General features: G+C 44.5%; 1 long non-coding RNA gene across 1 annotated transcript in view; it reads left to right on the top strand.

Annotated features, from left to right (window-relative positions):
- The window catches only part of LOC134337359 (uncharacterized), a 70,778-nt gene extending 50,122 nt beyond the window's left edge, over positions 1–20,656 (top strand). Inside the window, exon 3 of the long non-coding RNA XR_010015973.1 lies at positions 20,572–20,656. This is a non-coding gene — a long non-coding RNA (uncharacterized LOC134337359). The remainder of the gene's footprint in view (positions 1–20,571) is intronic.
- Positions 20,657–22,483: the final 1,827 nt, after the last annotated feature.

Here is a 22,483-nt window from a genome sequence, read left to right as displayed (position 1 = left end):
AACCAGCACACTAAAAATGTTACAGACAGGAGATTCTATGCCAACAAAGTGACAAGAGGTTCTCAGACTATTTGGATGCATCTCTGAAAGCATATGGAAGAATCAGCCAGTGTATTCCTCCCCGTCCATCACATCTTCTTGTGTTCCATCCCGAAAGGACCAATCTACAAGAAGCAATAGGACTGAGGAGAAAGAAGTACATTTTCTTCAATTCAAATGTCTTTCCTGTCTAGGTTATCTCTTGAATTAACGTAGAATTAGTGCAAATGGTGGCTCGTGATCAGAGTAAACTCAAAGGACTGTGCCATATATTTGCTTGAGAGACTAAAGTTCATCAACACACAAAATGCTGGAGCAACTCAGCAGACCCGGCAGCATCAATGGAAAAGAGTACAGTCGATGTTTCGGGCCCAGATCCTTCGGGGATTCCAGCATCTGCAGATTTTCTCCTGTTTGAGCTCAGTTTATCAACTCTGATCAGAAAAAATCTGAATGCATAGTAGACCTCTCTGTTATCTATCTCTCCTGAAGGCTGCTTTGAGAGAGATGGATAACAAGTCCCTTATTCAACCTCGCCTGCTTTGTACTATCACCTAAGTACCTGGAACCTGCTGGTGTTTATGAGACTGGAAATGGGCGGAAGTTTTGGGTGATAGGCACAGAGAGAGCTCCTTCAGTCCATCCAGCCTTCAACCACTTATTCTAAACTTACATTAATCGCATTTCTGGTCAAACTCCTCACACTCAGGGCTTGAGAAGCTTTCAAAGGAAAGCAGGCGTGAAAAGACAGTCGAGAAAGGAACAACGAAGAGCAGGTCCTATTGTTGAGGCATCTTTTCCCAAATTTGGGCTCCTTCAGGATGTAGCGTCCAGCATTTCCAATGTACAGCCACAGGTAGGAGCTCTCGGCAGGCGAGTTAAGTTCAGACCCAAGGGACTCAGGGCCAATAGACTGAAATAAAGAACCAAGTACTCAAAGCTGGGGTGAGTTGTTTCAGTGAGTTGCTGATGAGGAAATAACCTCCACCCTATTCCAGCCAGTCACTCATAGTCTAATGGACCCAGGTTTCAACATTTGCAGTCGCCAGTTGGTTGCTCCACTGTGACGTCTCTTCAGAGTCTGCTGTCTTTGAAGAAGGTTTTCTCCTCTCTTCAATGGGATTTCTGAGAAACCCTCTCTCATTACTCCACTTTGGTGTTCTCTGCTGCCCTGCTCCTCCTTGATCATGTGCTCCATACGTCTCCTCCCAGCTCTAGCTCCATCCCTTCCCTCTAGCTTTATACACTGCCTATCTTCTCTCTATCTTTCAATCCAGATGAAGGGTCTCAACTGGAAATGTCAACTGACTATCCAGTGTACTGTGCATTGCCCCAGTCACATTATAAGACCATCAGACGTAGGAGCAGAATTAGGCCATTTGGTCCATCGAGTCTGCTCTGCCATTCAATCATGGCTGATCCTTTTATCCCCTCCTCAACACCATCCTCCAGCCTTCTCCCCAGAAGCTTTGATGCCATGTCCAATCAAGAGCCTATCAATCTCTGCCTTAAGTACACCCAATGACCTGGCCTCCACAGTGCCTGTGGTACTAAATTCCACAATTATCTGCAGTGAATGCTGGTTACAATATACAGGACTGGATTTCACTCACAGTTAGCTGGACTGAACCGCAGTTACAGTTAACTGGAGTAAATCTCAGTGTGCGGTAACCGTTTACAGTAAACTAGAGTGAACTTTAGTTACAATTATTGTTAGGTTGAGTCGGCAATGAGGAAGGCAAATGCAATGTTTGTATTCATTTTGAGATGACTAGGATATGAAAACAAGGACGTAATGCTGAGGCCTTATAAGGCACTGGCGAGGTTTCAATTGGAGTATTGTGAGCAGTTGGGCACGTGGCCAAGTGGTTAAGATGTTCGTCTAGCGATCTGAAGGTCGCTAGTTCGAGCCTCAGCTGTGGTAGCGTGTTTGTGTCCTTCAGCAAGGCACTTAACCACACATTGCTCTAGTCTGTGCGAGGAGTGGCACCCCACACAGACTTCCAATCTGCGCCTTGTAAGGCATAAAATACCCAACACAGGCCTCTCATGGTCTGAGTCGACGTTCCCTCCCCTTTGGGCCCCTATTCTAAGAAAGGTGTGCTGATATTGGAGAGGGTTGAAAAGGAGGTTCACTACAATGATTCTGGGATCGAAAGGCTTATGAGGAGCGTTTGATGGCTCTGGGCCTGCACTCGCTGGAATTTAGAAGAATGAGGAGGGATCTCACTGAATTCTATCGAAAGTTGAAAGGCCTTGACAGAGTGGAAGTGGAGAGGATGTTTCCTATAGCGGGGGAGTCTAGACCAGAGGACACAACCTGAGAATAGAGGGACGTCCATTTAGTACAGAGAGGAGGAGGAATTTCTATGGCCAGAGGGTGGTGAATCTATGGAATTTGTTGCCACAAGCAGCTGTGGAAGCCAAGTTATTGAGTATGTTTAAAGCAGAGGACGATGGATTCTTGATAAGTCAGTGCGTGAAAGCTTAGTGGGAGAAGGCGGGAGAATGTGTTTGAGAGGGAAATGGAACAGCCATGATCAAACGGTGGAGCAGACTTGATAGGCCAAATGACCTAATTCTACTCCACTGTCTTATGGTCTTATTGGAGTAGCTCCTGATTATAGTCAGCATGCCAAGCAGATGACTGTGGAATACTTCATATCGCCCTTGGATAGCATTAATTTTTACTCCCGAAAATCTCCCAGGGAGGTGTAACCACAGCACAGGTACTATATAATTGCAAGCTATTGTGGTTGCTATTCCATAAAGTTAGTGGATCTTAAAACTCAGTAAGGCTTGAAACAGCTGCAGTTTTGGCTCAGCAGCAGGTACCAGAGGCTTGGAGATGAAAGGGCCCCTGTGCTCTCTGTTCCTCCCACCAGAAGACCGATAACAAGCTATCCTTATTCAATGCAGTCTGCATAGCAAGAGAAAGGACAACATGGAAAACAAACAAGATTGTATTTTCTCAGTTTAAGCTCCCTTTGTACCACAATCTTCTGCCTCCCTCTCTGCTCACTGGCCCTGGAATTCTGACTTCTCAGCCTCAGACTCCCACTTCGCAACCCAGATACTTCAGTCTCCCCTTGCTTCAGATGCAGTTCCTATTTTCTTCTTTTTTCACTGTTCACTCATTTCTAAATTGCATCTCCACATTGTTTCCCCCACACGCACTGCTCCTACTTACAGATGGCCACAACACACATACACACACACACACGCATTACCTCACCACACTCTCGCAGAGACACACTGTACAAAGAGCATTTCAGGCAAACTCTAATACGCAGATACATACTGCATCATACATACACACAAAAGTTCACACCTCACATACAAACACACATAGACACCTGACACACATTCATACACACCTCGCACAGACACAGAACTTCACACACACACTCACACAGATATACTTTACACACACTTCACACACAAGGCACAAGACCTCATACACAGATGGATCTCACACACAAACAAAGTACCTCACACACACAGATACTCATGTTGCTCACTAACAGGTGTGACTCATGCCTTATACACACAGATATTAGTGCAACCTCTCTCTCTCACACACACGCACACTTGCCATCACTTACACTCATGTTCAATCATTCACTCACTCACACATGCGCACCTCATCTGCAGTACAGTACATGAATCAAATCATCTGCTCAGTCCTGTGTTCTCACCACTGTAGGACAGATTTAAGGAGAGGCTTCAGTAAGTTATCCAAAACTTTTAGAAATACTAGTTGTGTTACGAAATATTCACTATTTTATGCATGCATCACCATCTCAATAAAAATAAATACAACTCCCAATGACACACTGAAGATTTAACAAAATAAAAATATCCCATAATGCTTTAAAGATCAATATCAGACAGAACATGCTACTGAGCCACATGTGGGGAAATTCAGCCAGATATGCAAAAGTCTGGATAAAGTGGGAGGCTTCAAAGAGCATCCTCAAAGAGGAGAAAGATGTATATAAAGAATCACAGTAGGAGTTCAAGAGCTTAGGAACTTTTTAACTGAAAACATTCAGTATCTGCCAGTTGTAGAATGATTAAAATGGGGGCAACATGCCGAGACTGTGGGGGAATGGTAGGTGAATTTTCCTTGTTCTGTCTATTCCTCCCCCACCCTCTCTGCAACCTAAAACCAACCTGTTTTCTCCATGTTGGACCTGAAACATTAACTGTTTCTCTTTCCACAGGTGCTGCCTGACCTACTGAGTATTTCAAGCACCTAATGCTTTTAAATTGTTCCTCAAGCCTGCCGTGCCATTTAATAAGGTCATGGCCAATCCTGCATCAATTTCCCATTTAATCCCCAAATCGCTTGGCCAAAAACATATTCAATAGCTGGTCACCCTGGAGACAGAAGAGTCAATAGACGTGACCTGGAACTGACAGGAACTCAGTAGGCCAGGCAGCATCTGTAAGACCCGCTGAATTCCTCCTGCATCGTGTTCTTGCAGCTGATCGTCCTGACCCCCCCTTAAGGTAATAACCTTAATGATTCACAGCTCGTGCGTCAAGAAATTTCTCCTCAGTTCTGACCCGAATCCTCAATCCCTTATCCTGAGAGAATGCTCTCCATGTCTCTGCAACCAGACGTTGGCAATGATGCAGCTTTTATCAACACCAGGAGTGGTGGGTAATACAAAATCAAACGAAGGATTTCAAACATCGAGAAAGGTGGAAAGAATTACAAAGGCATGAAGGATCAGGTCAGAAGTCTAAGGGGGGGGGGATGAGGCAGAATTCACAACAGATAACACTAAAGTTTTTTATTACAAAAGCTGTGGGAATAACAGGATAAAATGGGACCTTTCATGACAGACTTAAGAGAAGTGACACGAAGGATTGTAACATCGGGACAGGGAGCTGCTGATGTCCGCTCTCGTTATTGCAAGAGCGCTCTCTCTTTCGCCCTCGGTGGAGATACCGAAGTGCTTGGACATGGGCTGTGGTTTTGATGGGTTTTGGATCAAGGTCTCTTTGAGGGGTTTTGCTGTTGCTTGCATGGTGGGCGGGGGGGGCACATGTCAGTGCTTTTACTATCACGGGTCGGGAGGGGGCTGATGCTTATGTGAAGGGTGGGAAGTGAGGTTTCAGGGCTTCAATGTTCTATCATTCATTCCATGGGGTCTCTCGTTTTGTGGATGTCTGTGAAGAGTACGAGTTTCACGTTGCGTTCCCTGATATTAAAGGAACGTAAATCTGAAGTCTAACGTAGTAAACCAAGAAATGGAAAACCTACATGGACCATCCTTGTGGCTTATCTGTAGAGGTCAAGGATAAGGTATCTGAGGTGGTATGGTTGATCGTGAGGAAGAAAGCTGCAGACCCTACGAGCACATCAACAGATAGGTGAGGTGGGCAGAAAAGTGGCCAAATGGGTTTCAATCCAGAAATTCGTGGGATTAGTGGAAAAGTGTGGGGTGGGATAAAAGGCAAGGGAATACACAGCAAATCTAACAAGCATAGAACAAAGGGTTAGATCACAAGATCATAAGATATAGGAGCAGAATTAGGCCACTTGGCCCATTGAGTCTGCTCCACCATTTTATCATGGTTGATTTGCACCATCTATTCCCAGAAGCCTTAAGGGTGCAGCACAAATAGGTAAAATGAACCAGAAGACTTTTGAATTAGTTGCCTTTTTTTTTTGGACAAGGTCAAGAGTTGCAGCTGGTGTTGCTGCTGCCTCACAGAACAAGAGGTCCTGACCTTGGGTGATGTCCATGCGGAGTTTGGCCCTATGGCCTTGTGGATCTTTCCTCTGGAAGCTCCGGTCTCTTCCTACATCCCACAGACATGCAGGTCGTTACGTTAATTGATCGCCGTAAATTGTCATTTAATGTGCAGGTAAGGGTGAGGAGAAGCTGTTATATGATATTCATAGAATAAAAAGTGGGATTGATAGGATTAATGTCGAGCAGGTGTTAGATTGTGGGCACAGGCTCAACGGGCTCTCTAAGAACCCTGCAAAGTATATGGTCAGGCCACAGCTAAAACTGTGTATCATTCTGGTCCCCACACAACAGATAGGATGTGATGTGACTAATAAAGAGCACATGGGAGATTTCAGAAGGTGCTGTCACTGCTCGGGAAACGTATCAATGAGGAGACAGTAGATGGAGTAGGACTGTAAATTTGGTGTGCATTATAAAGGGAATAGATAGAGTGGATTAGAAGAAGCTATTTTCCTTGGCAAAGGGTTCAATGACTAGAGACATAAATTTAAAATAATTAGTAGAATGATTAATGGGGAATAAGGAGAAACGTTTTCTCCCAGAGGCTAGCGAGAGGCTGGAACTCTGTCTGAAAGCTCAGACAAAAACATTTCTGCCAGTTAATAAGCATTTAGATGTGAGTCTGGAGGGCTGGAAGCAGCAAAGACAGAAAGCAGGAGAAGGAAAACTATTTCTGGCTGGATAGGTTTTTGCTGGTGCACACTTGATGAGCCAAGTCACATCCATCTGTGGTGTAAGTTTCTGATTCAGAGCGTTAGACTGATCACGACATCACCCACCAATCACTACGTCACACACTGATCACTAGTCAAGTTAAGTTCATTGCCATTTAACTATGTACATGTATACTGCCAAGTTTGACATTTCTCCAACTAGAGCACAGCAGTACACATAACACACAATAACTTAGGAAAGTAAGAATTAAATCTACAAATGAATTACCACAGAGATAAATAAAATTAAAGTGCATAAATTAAATATTGTAGGGTACTGTTCAAATTATCGGGTTACACTTTGAATGTGATGCGGCTGGGAGTTCAGAAGCCTAATGGCCTGAGGGAAGAAGCTTGCTTTCTCATCCTGACTGTTCTTGTTTTTATGCATCGGAGCCATCTTCCTGATGAGAGAAAATCTGAGGATACTGGATAACACTAAGGGCCCTGCGTATGCAGCACTCCTGATAAATGTCCCCAATGGACGGTAGGGAGACCCCTGTGATCCCCATTTCACACACTGACCACTACGTCACAAACTGACCACTACGTCACACACTAACCACTACGTCACACACTGACCACTACGTCACAAACTGACCACTACGACACACACTGACCACTACGTCACACACTGACCACTATGTCACACACTGACCACTACGTCACAAACTGACCACTATGACACACACTAACCACTATGTCACACACTGACCACTACGTCACAAACTGACCACTATGACACACACTAACCACTACGTCACACACTGACCACTACGTCACAAACTGACCACTATGACACACACTGACCACTACGTCACACACTGACCACTATGACACACACTAACCACTACGTCACACACTGACCACTACGTCACACACTGACCACTACGTCACAAACTGACCACTATGACACACACTGACCACTACGTCACACACTGACCACTATGACACACACTGACCACTATGACACACACTAACCACTACGTCACACACTGACCACTACGTCACAAACTGACCACTATGACACACACTAACCACTACGTCACACACTGACCACTATGACACACACTGACCACTATGACACACACTGACCACTATGACACACACTAACCACTACGTCACACACTGACCACTACGTCACAAACTGACCACTATGACACACACTAACCACTACGTCACACACTGACCACTATGACACACACTGACCACTATGTCACACACTAACCACTACGTCACACACTGACCACTATGTCACACACTGACCACTATGACACACACTGACCACTATGTCACACACTGACCACTACGTCACAAACTGACCACTATGACACACACTGACCATTACGTCACACACTGACCACTATGACACACACTGATCACTATGTCACACACTGACCACTATGACACACACTGATCACTATGTCACACACTGACCACTATGTCACACACTGACTACTACGTCACAAACTGACCACTATGACACACACTAACCACTACGTCACACACTGACCACTATGACACACACTGATCACTATGTCACACACTGACCACTATGACACACACTGATCACTATGTCACACACTGACCACTATGACACACACTGACCACTATGACACACACTGATCACTACGTCACACACTGACCACTACGTCACAAACTGACCACTACGTCACACACTGACCACTATGTCACAAACTGACCACTATGACACACACTAACCACTACGTCACACACTGACCACTATGTCACACACTGACCACTATGTCACACACTGACCACTACGTCACACACTGACCACTATGACACACACTGACCACTATGTCACACACTGACCACTATGTCACACACTGATCACTACGTCACACACTGACCACTATGTCACAAACTGACCACTATGACACACACTAACCTCTATGTCACACACTGACCACTATGTCACACACTGACCACTACGTCACAAACTGATCACTATGACACACACTAACCTCTATGTCACACACTGACCACTATGTCACACACTGACCACTACATCACAAACTGACCACTATGACACACTCTAACCACTATGTCACACACTGACCACTATGTCACAAACTGATCACTACGTCACACACTGACCACTATCACAAACTGATCACTATGACACACACTGACCACTACGTCACACACTGACCACTATGTCACAAACTGATCACTATGACACACACTGACCACTATGTCACAAACTGACCACTATGTCACAAACTGATTACTGTGACACACACTGACCACTATCACACACTGACCACTGTGACACACACTGACCACTATGTCACAAACTGACCACTATGTCACACACTGATCACTGTGACACACACTGACCACTATGTCACACACTGATCACTGTGACACACACTGACCACTATCACACACTGACCACTGTCACAAGCTGACCACTATCACACACTGACCACTGTCACAAGCTGACCACTATATCACACACCGACCACTATGTCACACACTGACCACTGTGACACACACTGATCACTATGACACACACTGATTGGGGAATTTCAGAGCTTTGGGGAAAGTGGAGTTACCCCTTAGTCATTCATTGCTCCTAGGGCCACCCTAACCTGGAACGGTAGCACCTGCAAGGGTTCCTGCTCAGGATACGAGCGAAGGCCAACGGCAGATCCGGCAGCTTCAGTAACTGAACTTATGACGGAGAAGGCGGATGAGCTACAACCTCAAATGTCAACGGCTATAGTATAGGTGGATGAGCATTTGGGAAGAGAAATGGCGATTTCTTTAGTTCGCCCAACGGTAGGCAATAGCAAACCACCATTGCTATTTGCTAAGAAAACCATGGTCAAACTCACAAAATGTATCACACAACAACAGCGTCAAGAGGATCTTCAAAACAATTCTGAAGACACTTCGCTGGGTAGGGTTGATCTGGTCAGCAGGAAATCCCTGACCGTCATCAAGCTACTGCTCATAAACTTCAAGTAGCACAAAAGAAAATTATTGCCACTTGCAATGTGAGAACTCTATCTAATCTTCCTGCTTGATATAATGTGATAAATGAAATGGAACGACTAAAGATTAACATCATGGGAATTAGCAAAGTTCGTTGGATAGGTGCTGGAACATGTCAGAATAGAAATAAAATACTAATTTATTTTTGTGGAACATCCCATACTAATGGAGTAGGAATTCTTATGGATGAAAACATGGCAAAAAGTGTTTTAGGACATTGGGCAATATCAGAAAGAATGCTCCTTGTTAGATTCAGAGGACAACCATTTGATTTAGCAATTATACAGGTATATGCACCAACAACAGATGGAACAAATGAGGATATAGATAAATTCTATGAAGAGCTTGAACAAGCAAAGAATGGATGCGAATCTCAAGATATTGTTATTGTCATGAGAGATCTAAATGCTAAAGTAGGACAAGGTGCTGGTGGAAATATCGTAGGAAAATTGGGACCAGGGGAAAGAAATGAAAGAGGTGAGAAATGGGTAGAATGGTGCAAGGTGAATAATCAGGTCATTATGAATACCTACTTTAAAAACCATCCAAGATGCTTGTGGACCTGGAAAAGTCCAGGTGATAACACTAGAAATCAAATTGACTTTATTACTATAAACCAAAGATTTAGAAACTCAGTGACTCAATGCAAAACATATCCAGGTGCAGACTGTAATAGTGACCATAACCCAGTGGTATGTCATGTAAAAGTAAAACTTAAAAAACTAAAGAAGAAAACTTAATACAAAAATTTACAATTGAAGTAAGGAATAGATTTCAAAGTCTAGAAATAGAATCTGTTGAAGATGATAGCAATCATGTAGAAATGAAATTTAACTCTCTAAAGGATGCCTTGGTAGAAACAGCAAAGTCAGTGATTCTTAAAAAAGAAAAAGCACAAAGAATAAATGGATGACAGATGAAATCAAAAATCTAATGGAAGAAAGGAAATGGAAGAAAGCAAATCCTATAGAATATAAGTCCTTAGATAAAAAAGTTAAAAGCTTATGTCAAAGAGCCAAAGAAGAATGGTTAAACCAGGATTGTGAGCAAATAGAAAGAATCCCTATTACTGATCCAAAAAGGTTACATCAACAAATCAAGAATATCACTGGTAAAAAGCTCCTCTGTTCTTCAGGTGGAGTGGATGTTTGAAAGCAAAGGACAGTACCATTATCATGGAAAAAGATGAGATTATGAATAACTGGACTGAGTATAGTCAGGAATTGTTTGAAGATGATCGAGGTGAAAAACCAGAAATTAAGAAAAACATTGAAGGTCCAAGTATTTTAAAATCTGAAGTTCATCATGCAATAAATAAGATGAAGAAAGGAAAGGCAGCAGGTCCTGATGAATTAGTAATAGAACAAATTATCACCCTTGAAGATTATGGAATTGAAAAACTTACTGATTTAATCAATGACATTTATGAGACTGGAATAATACCAGAAGAGATGAAAGAAATCAGTATTTATCACTCTTCCTAAGAAACCTGGAGCAATAGAATGTGAATTACATAGGACCATAAGCTTAATGAGTCATATCACCAAGGTACTTCTAAGAATTTTGATGACAAGAGCTAAAAGTGAGATACAAGCTGAAATAGGTAAAGAACAATGTGGTTTTGTGAAAGACAAAGGTACAAGAAATGCAATATTGATGTTAAGGATACTATCAGAATGAGCTATTCAAGTGCAAAAACATTTGTTTGTTTTATTGACTACACAAAAGCATTTGATAAAGTGAAGCGCAATAAGTTATTTGAAATATTACAAAAAACTCTAGATCTAGATTCGAAAGACCTCCACCTAATCAGAAATCTGTACTGAGAATGAACTGCCGCTGTAAGAATAGATGAAGAAGGGAGTCAGTTTATGAAAATCATGAGAGGCGTTAGACAAGGGTGTGTTTTCTCCCCTAATTTATTTAATGTGAAACAATATTACAAAAAATAAGAGGCATCTTGGGAATCAAAGTTGGCGGTGAAAACATCAATAATTTCAGATATGAAGATGACACTGTGTTAATTGCAAGTACAGAGGAAGAACTATAAAACTTAATTGATATAATTGTTGAAGAAAGTGCAAAAATGGGTCTATCTTTCAATTGCAAAAAGACAGAATGTATGGTGATATCCGAAAAGAAGGAGAATCCTATCTGCAGGCTGAGAATAAATGGGGAAGACATAAAACAAGTACAGAACTTTTGCTACTTAGGAAGCTGGGTGACATCAGATGGCAGGTGCGACTTGGACATCAAAAGAAGACTAGGGATGGCAAAAGACACCTTTACGAGAATGAAGAGTATACTGACCAATACTAAACTAGGCATGACAACCCGCCTCAGAGTATTGAAATGTTACTTTATCCAGTTACGTTATATGGCTCAGGATGTTAGACAATATCTAGGAATATGAGGAAACGAATTGAAGCAGCAGAGATGTGGTTTTTGAGGAGGTTGCAAAGAATATCATGGATGAAATGAATATCTAACGAGGATGTCATGAACAGAGCAAACACAAAAAGAGAAATAATGAAAAGGCAACGTAACTTCTTTGGACATGTGATTAGGAAAGAGGAGTTAGAATGCACGGTAATTATGGGAAAGATTGAAGGGAAGAAAGCAAGAGGAAGACAAAGACAAATGATGATGGAGACAGCAGCCAGAGAACTGGAAATGAATACCAATGAATTGATCCACTTGACCCGAGTGTGTGGGCCATGGCATTCAAAGCTCAAACTGGGCACGGCACCTGATGATGATGATGACACACACTGACCACTATGACACGCACTGACCACTGTGACACACAGTGACCACTGTGACACACACTGACCACTATGACACACATAGTGACCACTATGTCACACACTAACCACTGTGACACACACTGACCACTATGACACGCACTGACCACTGTGACACACATAGTGACCACTATGTCACACACTGACCACTATGTCACACACTGACCACTGTGACACACACTGACCACTATGTCACACACTGACCACTGTGACACACACTGACCACTATGACACGCACTGACCACTGTGACACACATAGTGACCACTATGTCACACACTGACCACTATGTCACACACTGACCACTGTGACACACACTGACCACTATGTCACACACTGACCACTGTGACACACACTGACCACTATGACACGCACTGACCACTGTGACACACATAGTGACCACTATGTCACACACTGACCACTATGTCACACACTGACCACTGTGACACACACTGACCACTATGTCACACACTGACCACTGTGACACACACTGACCACTATGTCACACACTAATCACTGTGACACACACTAACCACTGTGACACACACTGACCACTATGTCACACACTGACCACTGTGACACACACTGACCACTATGTCACACACTGATCACTGTGACACACACTGACCACTGTGACACACACTGATCACTGTGACACACACTAACCACTGTGACACACACTGACCACTGTGACACACACTGACCACTATGACACATACCAATCTCAATTCCATACTCCTGGTGACTACATAATAACTCATATTCTCAGCTTTCTGCCTCGTCATAGCTCTCTACCCTTACGCTCTGAGGGGCACAGATTCCTGCTCTGTCCTCCAAGTATCCATTTACCAGAAGTCAGCCACTCCATGGAAGACAGCCTGGAGGTAACAGAAACCAGACAGGAAACCTCAAAACACTGTCCACAAAGGACTGGCTGAGGAGAGGGGGACATGATTGTCCTAATGGGGAGAGAGAGAAGAGCCTCAAATAACTCGTTGGAAAGAGCCAGTAAGCACTGTTAGGAGCTGACAGAGTTGAAATGTGTAACCTTGCACTATGTGCTGCAGGACCTTGTTCCCTCAACAGCAGGAGGCCAACAGTAGAGATTAGCACTCACGGCATCTCTACACAAGCACGCATTGTCAAAGTGGACTTCTGCTGGGAAAACATGTTTTCCTTCTGACCAGATGGTGTCAGAGAATTTTTTTACGTTCCAACAGCATGCCGGTGCTGATTAAGAAGGGGTATCCTTGCTGGGAGCAATAAGTTTAAGGCAGAGGGTCACCATCTGTCGCTGTCACATAGGATACAACAGACTCCACAACAGGAACCAGGCTGACAGTCTTCTGGGGAGTGAAGCAGACCGAACCAATTAAAAAGGAGCAAACCTGCTGCTCAGCCTCAAGGTTTATTTTATTTTCAGCAGGTGAATATCTGAAGAAGTCTGTCAAAGTCCAGAATCACATAACCCCAGAGCACCACCAACATCAGTCTGGCTGGATCCAACCTCTGCAAGCCCACACCAGTGAAGGGAAGTCAGGGTCAGATCAGCTCCCACACCCAATCCCAAACCTCACCCAAGACCCAACCCCTCATTCCCATACTCAACTGCCTCACCTCAACACTCAATCCTTCACACCCACACAAAATCCTTCTCTCCCACACCCAACCCCTCACTCCCATACCCAACCGCCTCACCCCAACACTCAATCCTTCACACCCACACAAAATCCTTCTCTCCCACACCCAATCCCTCACTCGCACACACATCTCCCTCATGCCCACAACCAATCCCTCACTCCCACACTCATCTCCCTCAGCCCACACCCAAACCCTGACTCTCAAAACCACACCCACACTCCCACACCCAATCACTCACACCCATACCCAATCCATCACTCCCACACCCAATCCCACACTCCCACACCCAAACCCTCAAACCCACACCCAATCCCTCACTCCCAAACTCAAACCCTCACTAGCACACACAAACCTTCACTCCCACACCCAATCACCCACTCCCAAACTCAAACCCTCACTAGCACACACAAACCTTCACTCCCACACCTAATACCTCACTCCTGCTACCGTCCCCTCACTCCCACACCCAATCACTCACTCCCACACCCAATCCCTCACTCCCACTCCCAATCCCATCACTCCCATTCAATTCTTGACAATCCCTCATTCCCATACCAAGTTCCCTCACTCCAAACCCCAAACCCTCCCTTACTCCCACATCCAAACCCTCACACACACCCATACAATCCCTCACACCCTCACACACCCACACAATCCCTCACACCCTCACACACACCCACACAATCCCTCACACCCTCACCCAATCCCTCAGTCTCACACCGTTCCCTCACTCCCACATATATCCCTCTCACTCCCATGCCCAATCCCTTACTCCCACAGCCATCCCTCACTCCCTCATCCATTCCCCTCAATCACACAGCCAATTCCTCACTTCCACATCCATCCCCCTCACTCCCACACCCTCTCAATCACACAGTACGCCCCTCTTTACAAACTGCTCCTCACACTCTCTTCCTCTGAAACCTCCCCAACTCAGATTAACTCTCCTTACACCACCACTCTACAATAGATCACCCCCCATCCCCACCCACCTTCACAATTCCTGATCCCTGATCTCTGTTACTACTCCCCATTGTCTCTATTCCCTCTCCTTGTTCCTCTCTTCACCTTCTATGTAGACTGATTACCCTTCAATATTTGCTCCCTTACTCCTGGGGTATAATTTCAAGGAAGCTTGACCACACCCTGTGGCCCTCAGATGTGATTCTCACATTTTAGGCACGCTGGAAGATTTGGCCGAGCCTGCCGTACAACCCCAGAGCAGAGGTGATACTGATCGTCATGCAATGCGCATTTGAAGCCTCTCCTGTCAGACTGATTCTTTCATATGCAATTACCACAGCGTGCAGCACACACAAGAGATCAAATGTGAACAGCAGGCAGAGCTCTGCACCTGAGCTATTTAAAGCGACCATCAATTACTTACAAATATATTGGAGAGACAGTTGGATGAGAGCTCAGTTTTTGCCCCTTGAGTATTTTTGAAATCTATTTCCATAAAACCATAGGACCGAGGAGCAAAATTAGGCCATTTGGCCCATCGAGTCTGCTCCACCACTCAATCATGGCTGATCCTTTTTTCCCCTCCTCAGCCCCACTCCTCCTCATAACCTTTGATGCTATGTCAATCTCTGCCTTAAATACACCCAACGACCTGGCCTCCACAGCTGCCTGAGGTAACAAATTCCTCAATCATCCACCCTCCGCATCTCTGTTTCAAATGGACGCCCATCTATCCTGAGGCTGTGCCTGAGTCCTAGACTCCCTCACCGTGGGAAACATCCTTTCCACATCTACTTTGTCTAGGCCTTTCAACATTTGAAAGGTTTCAATGAGATCCCCCCCCATTCTTCGTATGATAACCCTTTCATTCCCAGAATCATCCTTGTGAACCTCCTCTGGACCCTCTCCAATGCCAGCACATCTTTTCTAAGGTGAGGAGCCCAAAACTGTTCACAATACTCAAGGTGAGGCCTCACCAGTGTCTTATCAAGCCTCAGTGTCACATCCCTGCTCTTGTATAAATAAAAGCAAACGGCAGCCTTTAGCAGTAAACCATCTCGGCTGCTGGGTAACAACGAAAGAGATTAAAGGTCTAAGGAGGGGGAATGAAAGAGTTCTAGTGGGGATGACCTTACCATCAAAACCCTGCCAGTGACGTAGTTCCCGAGGCACCCTGTGCAAAGCAATTGATCCAGAAGCTGTGGCTTCTTGTCCAGCCTGGCACCTCAGCCTTGGTCACTCTGCTGGAAGAGGTGACTTTCATCCTGAAATCCAGATTATTCCGGCAACAGAAAAGCCGCCTAGGTCGCAGCTCAGACCTGCAAGCGCAAAAATTGAAGGAGGCTACTCAAGGGGTGAGAATTTATCTCTTTCTCTGGAGCGAAGCTTGCTTTGGAGCTTCCACCAGCGACAATCCACACTCTGGGCTCCTCCCGCCCACCGAAGGGGCAGCGGTGTCAGCCTCTCCTGCCAGGGAAAGGGAGGGTTATAGGTGCCATCATATTGAACCGCTGGAGAGGTGCATAACAAGCGTATGAACATGTAACTATGGTGACGAGCACATGACCATCCAAAGCTAATGCGCTGTTTAAAAAAGGATGGTCTCAGTGAGTGATGGCTGAGCCTGCCTGCAGCTGTCAGGCCTTAGCAGATTGTCTTGTTGAAAAGATCACTAATTTTGTCCACATGTATAAGGATGTCAGGCCTGCACACGCCGGCACCTCCCAGTCTCTACCCAGCCAATAAGAGGCTCCTGCCACTTGTTTCCAACTGATCACCTGCAGCCTATTTAAACCCAGCTCTCATCGACTGTCCTTTGCTCCCCCATCGAACCAGCCAGCCTCAACCAGTTGCTCCTAGCCCTCAGTTACCTCGTTGCCTTGTCGTGTTAAGTATCTGTTCTCTCTTGCTCTGTGGTCCCTTGTGGCTTGTTATTTTATAGTCTATTTGTAAAATATCATTCAAGATGGTGCCAGCGAACAAGTTAGTCAATCATTTCAGTTTTTCTATGTCTTCTACTTATTCTTTTTATCTTAATTTTGTTTTTGAAACTGTTGGAGCCTATGAGTTACACTCTGTAGTTTGATCAAGTGAGTTAGCGCTCTGCTGACCTGAGAAAACTCCAGAAGAGAAATGCGAGCACGAGATACCAAGGAGAAGCCCTGAGACGAAATGAGGAGCCGTGATCGATTACACTTCTCGCCGAGTAAAGCATCAAGGAAGATTGAAACATTTTAGGCAAATGCAGAGGAGAGCGACTGTTTCTCGGAGAGGCGACTGGTTCATGTCACTGTCCTCAGAGGAGCCACTGGTTTGTGTAGCTTCCCTCAGAGGGCCGCTGGTTCACGTCGCTGTCCTCAGAGGGGTCACTATTTCGTGTCGCTGCCGTTGGAGTCCCAATGCTCTTGGAGATGCTATCAAATTTCTGAGATTTATGATTGGACTGCAGTTTGTATCAGCCTCTTTCATTTTTATGCTTATTTTGTGCTCTCACGCAATCTTTCTTGTTGCTGATTGGCGGGCTGGTGGTTTGGGTGATCTGTTAGTTTTTGTGCGAGGGAGGGGTTGGGGGGCAATTTGTGGGTTGCAAGTTTTTATTTCTTTTCTTTCTCATGCGGGGGGAGGTATTGGTGTCTTTCAGCTACTTTGATTTTCTGCATTTCATGGCTATCTGGAGAAGACAGATCTCAGAGTTGTATTCTGCATACATATTTTGATAATGAAATGAACCTTTGAACTGTTGACGTACTGCTATATCACCTCCCCTGCTCTGCTTTTGAGTCCAGCCTCCTCCACATTTCCTCAGCAAAGGTCCCAGAAGTTTCCAAGTCCTGGAGGCAACACTCCACAAGTTTACCTTCTCCCATTGGTTCAGCATCTGAAACCGCTGGGGTTTCCCAAACCAGCGTCCCAACCCTCACCAGACATACAATGGCTTCCAGCACTGGGTACGGTAAGTCACTTCCCAAGGCACAGGGTCAACGTGAATTCACACTGTTTGGCTGTCGCACTGTCACACCTGACTCCAGGAACTATTTGCACTTGGCCTGAAGTAAGGGCAAGGCAGGGAAGAACACATTTGGTACTATTCAAACATAAGAATCTTTGCCAGAATTGGCCACAGGTAAATCCTTGCAAACAGCATCAGAGCCATCACAACATTGTGATTGAATTTCAAGACCATAGTGTCTTGTCATGGCACTTGACCACGAGGAGATTCACTGTTGTGTTCAATAGTTCTTGCCAATGTGCATAGAGCACAAAAAACAGGCCCTTTCAGCCCAGAGTCCACACCCAATTACATTAATCCTACAATGACTCCATTTTTCAAATTCTCATCAACTTCCCCAGATTCTGCCCACTCACCAACACATTAGGGGCAATTTACAGTGGAAAAGTTAATCAACCAGCCCACACACCTTTGGGATGTGGGAGGGAACTTCACAGACTCAGCACCGGAGTTGATGACTGAAGCCGGGTTACTAATCACACCACTCTGCCACCCACAAGCCAGTCGACACGGTTACCTTTTGGCCGCAGGAGCCGTGCCTGATCTTCCCCGATTCACTGCAGGGAAAACTTTCATCTGACTCACCCCATTCCACTGTGCTATCAGCGAGGAAGCTTTGAGGATCACACAGCAGGAGAACATACCTGATGGAGATAGATAAGATTATGAGAGGCACAACGGGGTAGATAGTCCAAATCTGTTCACAACGTCATGGCTATCAAAAAAAAAGGAAGAAATTTTAAATGGAGACACAAAGACCGCAGGTGGCAGACTCTGGAGCAAGAAGCAAGGTCTGGAGGAACACAGCAGATCAGAGGACATCACCGGAGGGAAACGAATGGTCAATGTTTCATGTTGAAGGGGCTGGGCTTTTAAAGAGGATCTGAGGGCTCAAGTTGATATTTGGAACCAGAGGAGGTGATGAACTCAGATACAAATCACGTTTAAGAGGCATTTGTTCAGATGCTTCAATAAACACTGCACTGGGGGATATAGTCCTGTCGTAGACAAATGAGATTAGTGTAAGCGGACAAAGTGGCCATTGTGAATGAGAAGGTGTGGAAGCTGCAGCAAGGCAAGAGCTCAAATGGTGCGCTGATAGAACGGAGTGCGGACATTTTGTATAGTCTTTACCATGCGTGGAAGTTCAGTAAAAACAAGGGTCAAGATGAGAAGTCGACAGAGTCAGTGTTCAGAAATAGTGCAGCCATCTATCTGATCATGGCCCCTGGAAATCCAGTTCCCCTTTGTACAGCCTTTCTGTTCAGGCACACCAAGGCAACATGAAGCTGCAAACAAGAATTCTGGAGCAACAGTACTATCGGACTGTTGTTTTTGCTGACTCTCAAGTATTATTGGCCTTTAACATATAGATTTAATTGGTTATTAATACTTGAAATATATATTATGATTGAAATTATGGAACTCAGAAGTGCACAGATTTCTATTGGATCAATATTTGTATCCATGAAGTCGATCTCTGCGCAAAAATGGCATTTCTTTGTTCAAGCTTCAGCACATTCAGAACAGTTTGGCGACAGGGCCCAGGCTGCTGTCTTTGTGCACAAGAATAGAAAGTGTGATTGAGGAACAAGTGCAAGTCCGGTTAATCTGGCTGGGTTGTGCCACAACAACAACCTCCTACTCAATGTCAGCAAGACCAAGGAGCTGATTATTGACTTCAGGAGGAATAAACCAGAGGACAATGAGCCCATCCTCACGGGGGAAACAGAGGTGGAGAGGATCAACAACTTTAAATTCCTCAGTGTTATCATTTCAGAGGGTCTGTCCTGTGCTCAGCATGTAAGTGCAATGATAAAGAAAGCATGGCAGCACCTCTACTTCCTTAGAAGATTTGCAAAGATTTGGCATGACGTCTAAAACTTTGACAAATTTCTATAGATGTGTAGTGGAGAGTATATTGACTGGCTGCATCACAACCTGATATGGAAACACCAATACCCTTAACAGAACATCCTACAAAAAGTAGTGGACATGGTCCAGTCCATCAGGGGTAAAGGTCTCCCCACCATTGAGCACATCTACATGGAGTGTTGTCACAGGAAAGCAGCATCCATCATCAGAGACCCCCACCACTCAAGCCAGGCTCTCTTCTCGCTGCTGCCATCAGGAAGAGGCTACAGAAACCTCAGGACTCACAGTACCAAGTTCAGGAACAGCTATTACCCCCAGCCATCAGGCTCTTGAACCTAAGGGGATAACTTCACAGAACTTTTCTCACCCCATCACTGAAAAATTCCCACAACCTAGCGACTCACTTTCAAAGACTCTTCATCTCATGGTTTCAATATTTATTACTTATTTAATAATAATAATTATTATTTATTTTTGTATTTGCACAGATTGCTGTCCTTTGCACACTCAGTCAGTGCCGTCTTTCACTGATTCTATTGTGCTAGTGATTTTATTATGGAGTCATTGAGTATGCCCAAAAGAAAATGTATCTCGGGGTTGTATATGGTGGCATATGTACTTTGAACTTTGAACTCTTCACAAGAGTCCGAAGGGCTCATTTCTGTACTGCGCAACTCCATGACTCTATTAACCCACACGTCTACTAATCCTGATTATCTCCCATCCCACCAAGGTCAAGCAGCAGAATGCACAGGGCCTGAGAGAAATACCTGAATGGAACAACCCTGGAAACTAAATCTCCTCCAGCTGCTATAAACAAACCAGTATTAACTCATCTTCAACACAGTTATGGAGAAAAACAGCATGAAAAAAAACTCTTGAACAGCAGCTCATTGAGTTAACTCAAACATTAGCTTCTGTCTACAATTTATATTTAATGGTGCATTTTGGGAAAGTGATCCAAATCTTATTTTCTCTATTAATTGGTTTAGAGGTTTGTGAACTGAATCCCAGGTGCAAAAACTTAATGTCCTTTCTTTTAAACATTAAATCATTGCCAATATTCATTTAATGGTCTCAGTCCTTGCATTGATTTATGCATCATGAAACATATTATGTTAATTAAATCAGAGAATGCTAATTAAAATATGTTTGTAATCTGTCCACCCTGAAACTATTGCTACACTTCTTCACTAAGTTCCTAAGTACGTTATCATTTTAGTGTACTTAATTAAAGATGCAAATAAATACTTCTGTATCCTAGCAACACAGAGCTCCTGCAGGGCAGGAAGTGGGACAGAATTCAAATTCCAAATATTGAAATGCTAAAGTTGCTTGCAATCTGCTGCAGTGTCAGTTTCGACCCTGGCTATTTAACACAAACAGCTCGCAGCCAGACCTTGTTACTGAATGGGAAGACCCAGCCCTGCCGGTCACAGACACAGACTGAGCAACAGCTCCCCCTTATCAATGCGAAGACAGCACAGAGAGTGAATGCACAGTTCCCTCGAATATACTGAAAACAAACAAACAATAGGACAGACACTGACAAGACGGAATTAACCACTACAGTCACAGAAGCTTGGACAATCTGGAGGATTGTATGACGTGTTAAGTGTCCTCCCGTTGAATGTTGCAATACCTTAATGAGTCATTTATTAATAATTGAAAGAGACGAATAATTGCTGATTAATATGCAATCGAATATCAGATTGGGTTAATTGAATCGAATTAAAAATTAAACTGACGAGCAGAAATAAACCGGAAAATAGTTATTCGGTACTTCAGTTTGCTTCCCCTTCGTAGACCAGACAGCAGCACAGAACCAACCAGGTAGTCAGATAAGTCTTTCAGCTGTCCTAGAGCCAGCTGTAATGGTGAGCAATGCACCAGTAGGCTAAACGCACACGCTTGTGCTCTGAATGCACTCACCCCTCACTGCACACAGCGAACACACCGCCCACCCTCTGTCTGTGCTTGGAATGCACTCGGTCCATGTGCTGTCCCAGTCTGGCCTCTGATCTGACCACATGCTCTGGTCATAGGACGGTAAGAATTAGGGGGAGAAGCCCTGAAGCTGCCCCACCGTTTAATAAAGCATAGCAGATCCAGCTTTCCTCATTCTCTTCCGCCACCACCCTGGATTTCCTGACAGATGTCACAGATTCAGTCTCCACAGTTTTCTGGGACAAAGAATTCCAAAGACTCACAAGCCATTAGAATGAACTAGTTCTCCCTCGTCTCCGTCTTTAACAGGTGCCTCCTGATAGTGAGACTGTGGCCTCCAGCTCTACACCCTTCAAATGGGTGGAAAAATCCTCTTTGGCAGACCCCTGAGCAATCTTATGTTTCAACAGAATTATTGCTCATTCTTCTAAACTCCAGTGATTACGGACCTGAAATCTCTAAGCTTCCCTCTCTCCCACACTGCCATCGTTCTGCCCCTGCTGTTATCAAACTGCGCATACCTTCTGAATGCAGTCCGGGCACATTTCCCCTGCTCTCTGCCCATCTTCTGGATGCACCCCTGAATTTAGCCAAAGATATGCTGTCCTTTCTGCAAGCATTGCAAACTCTTTGCTGCATGCTCCCAGTCCACAGGGGCTTGACATTAAACCTCTCATCTACTGTTTGTAAAACATGCT

The sequence above is a fragment of the Mobula hypostoma genome, chromosome 24 (genome assembly GCF_963921235.1).
Source record: "Mobula hypostoma chromosome 24, sMobHyp1.1, whole genome shotgun sequence".
In the NCBI taxonomy this organism is placed as follows: domain Eukaryota; kingdom Metazoa; phylum Chordata; class Chondrichthyes; order Myliobatiformes; family Myliobatidae; genus Mobula; species Mobula hypostoma.
Note: the sequence above shows the minus strand (reverse complement) of the source record. Positions and strands in the feature narration are given on the sequence as shown.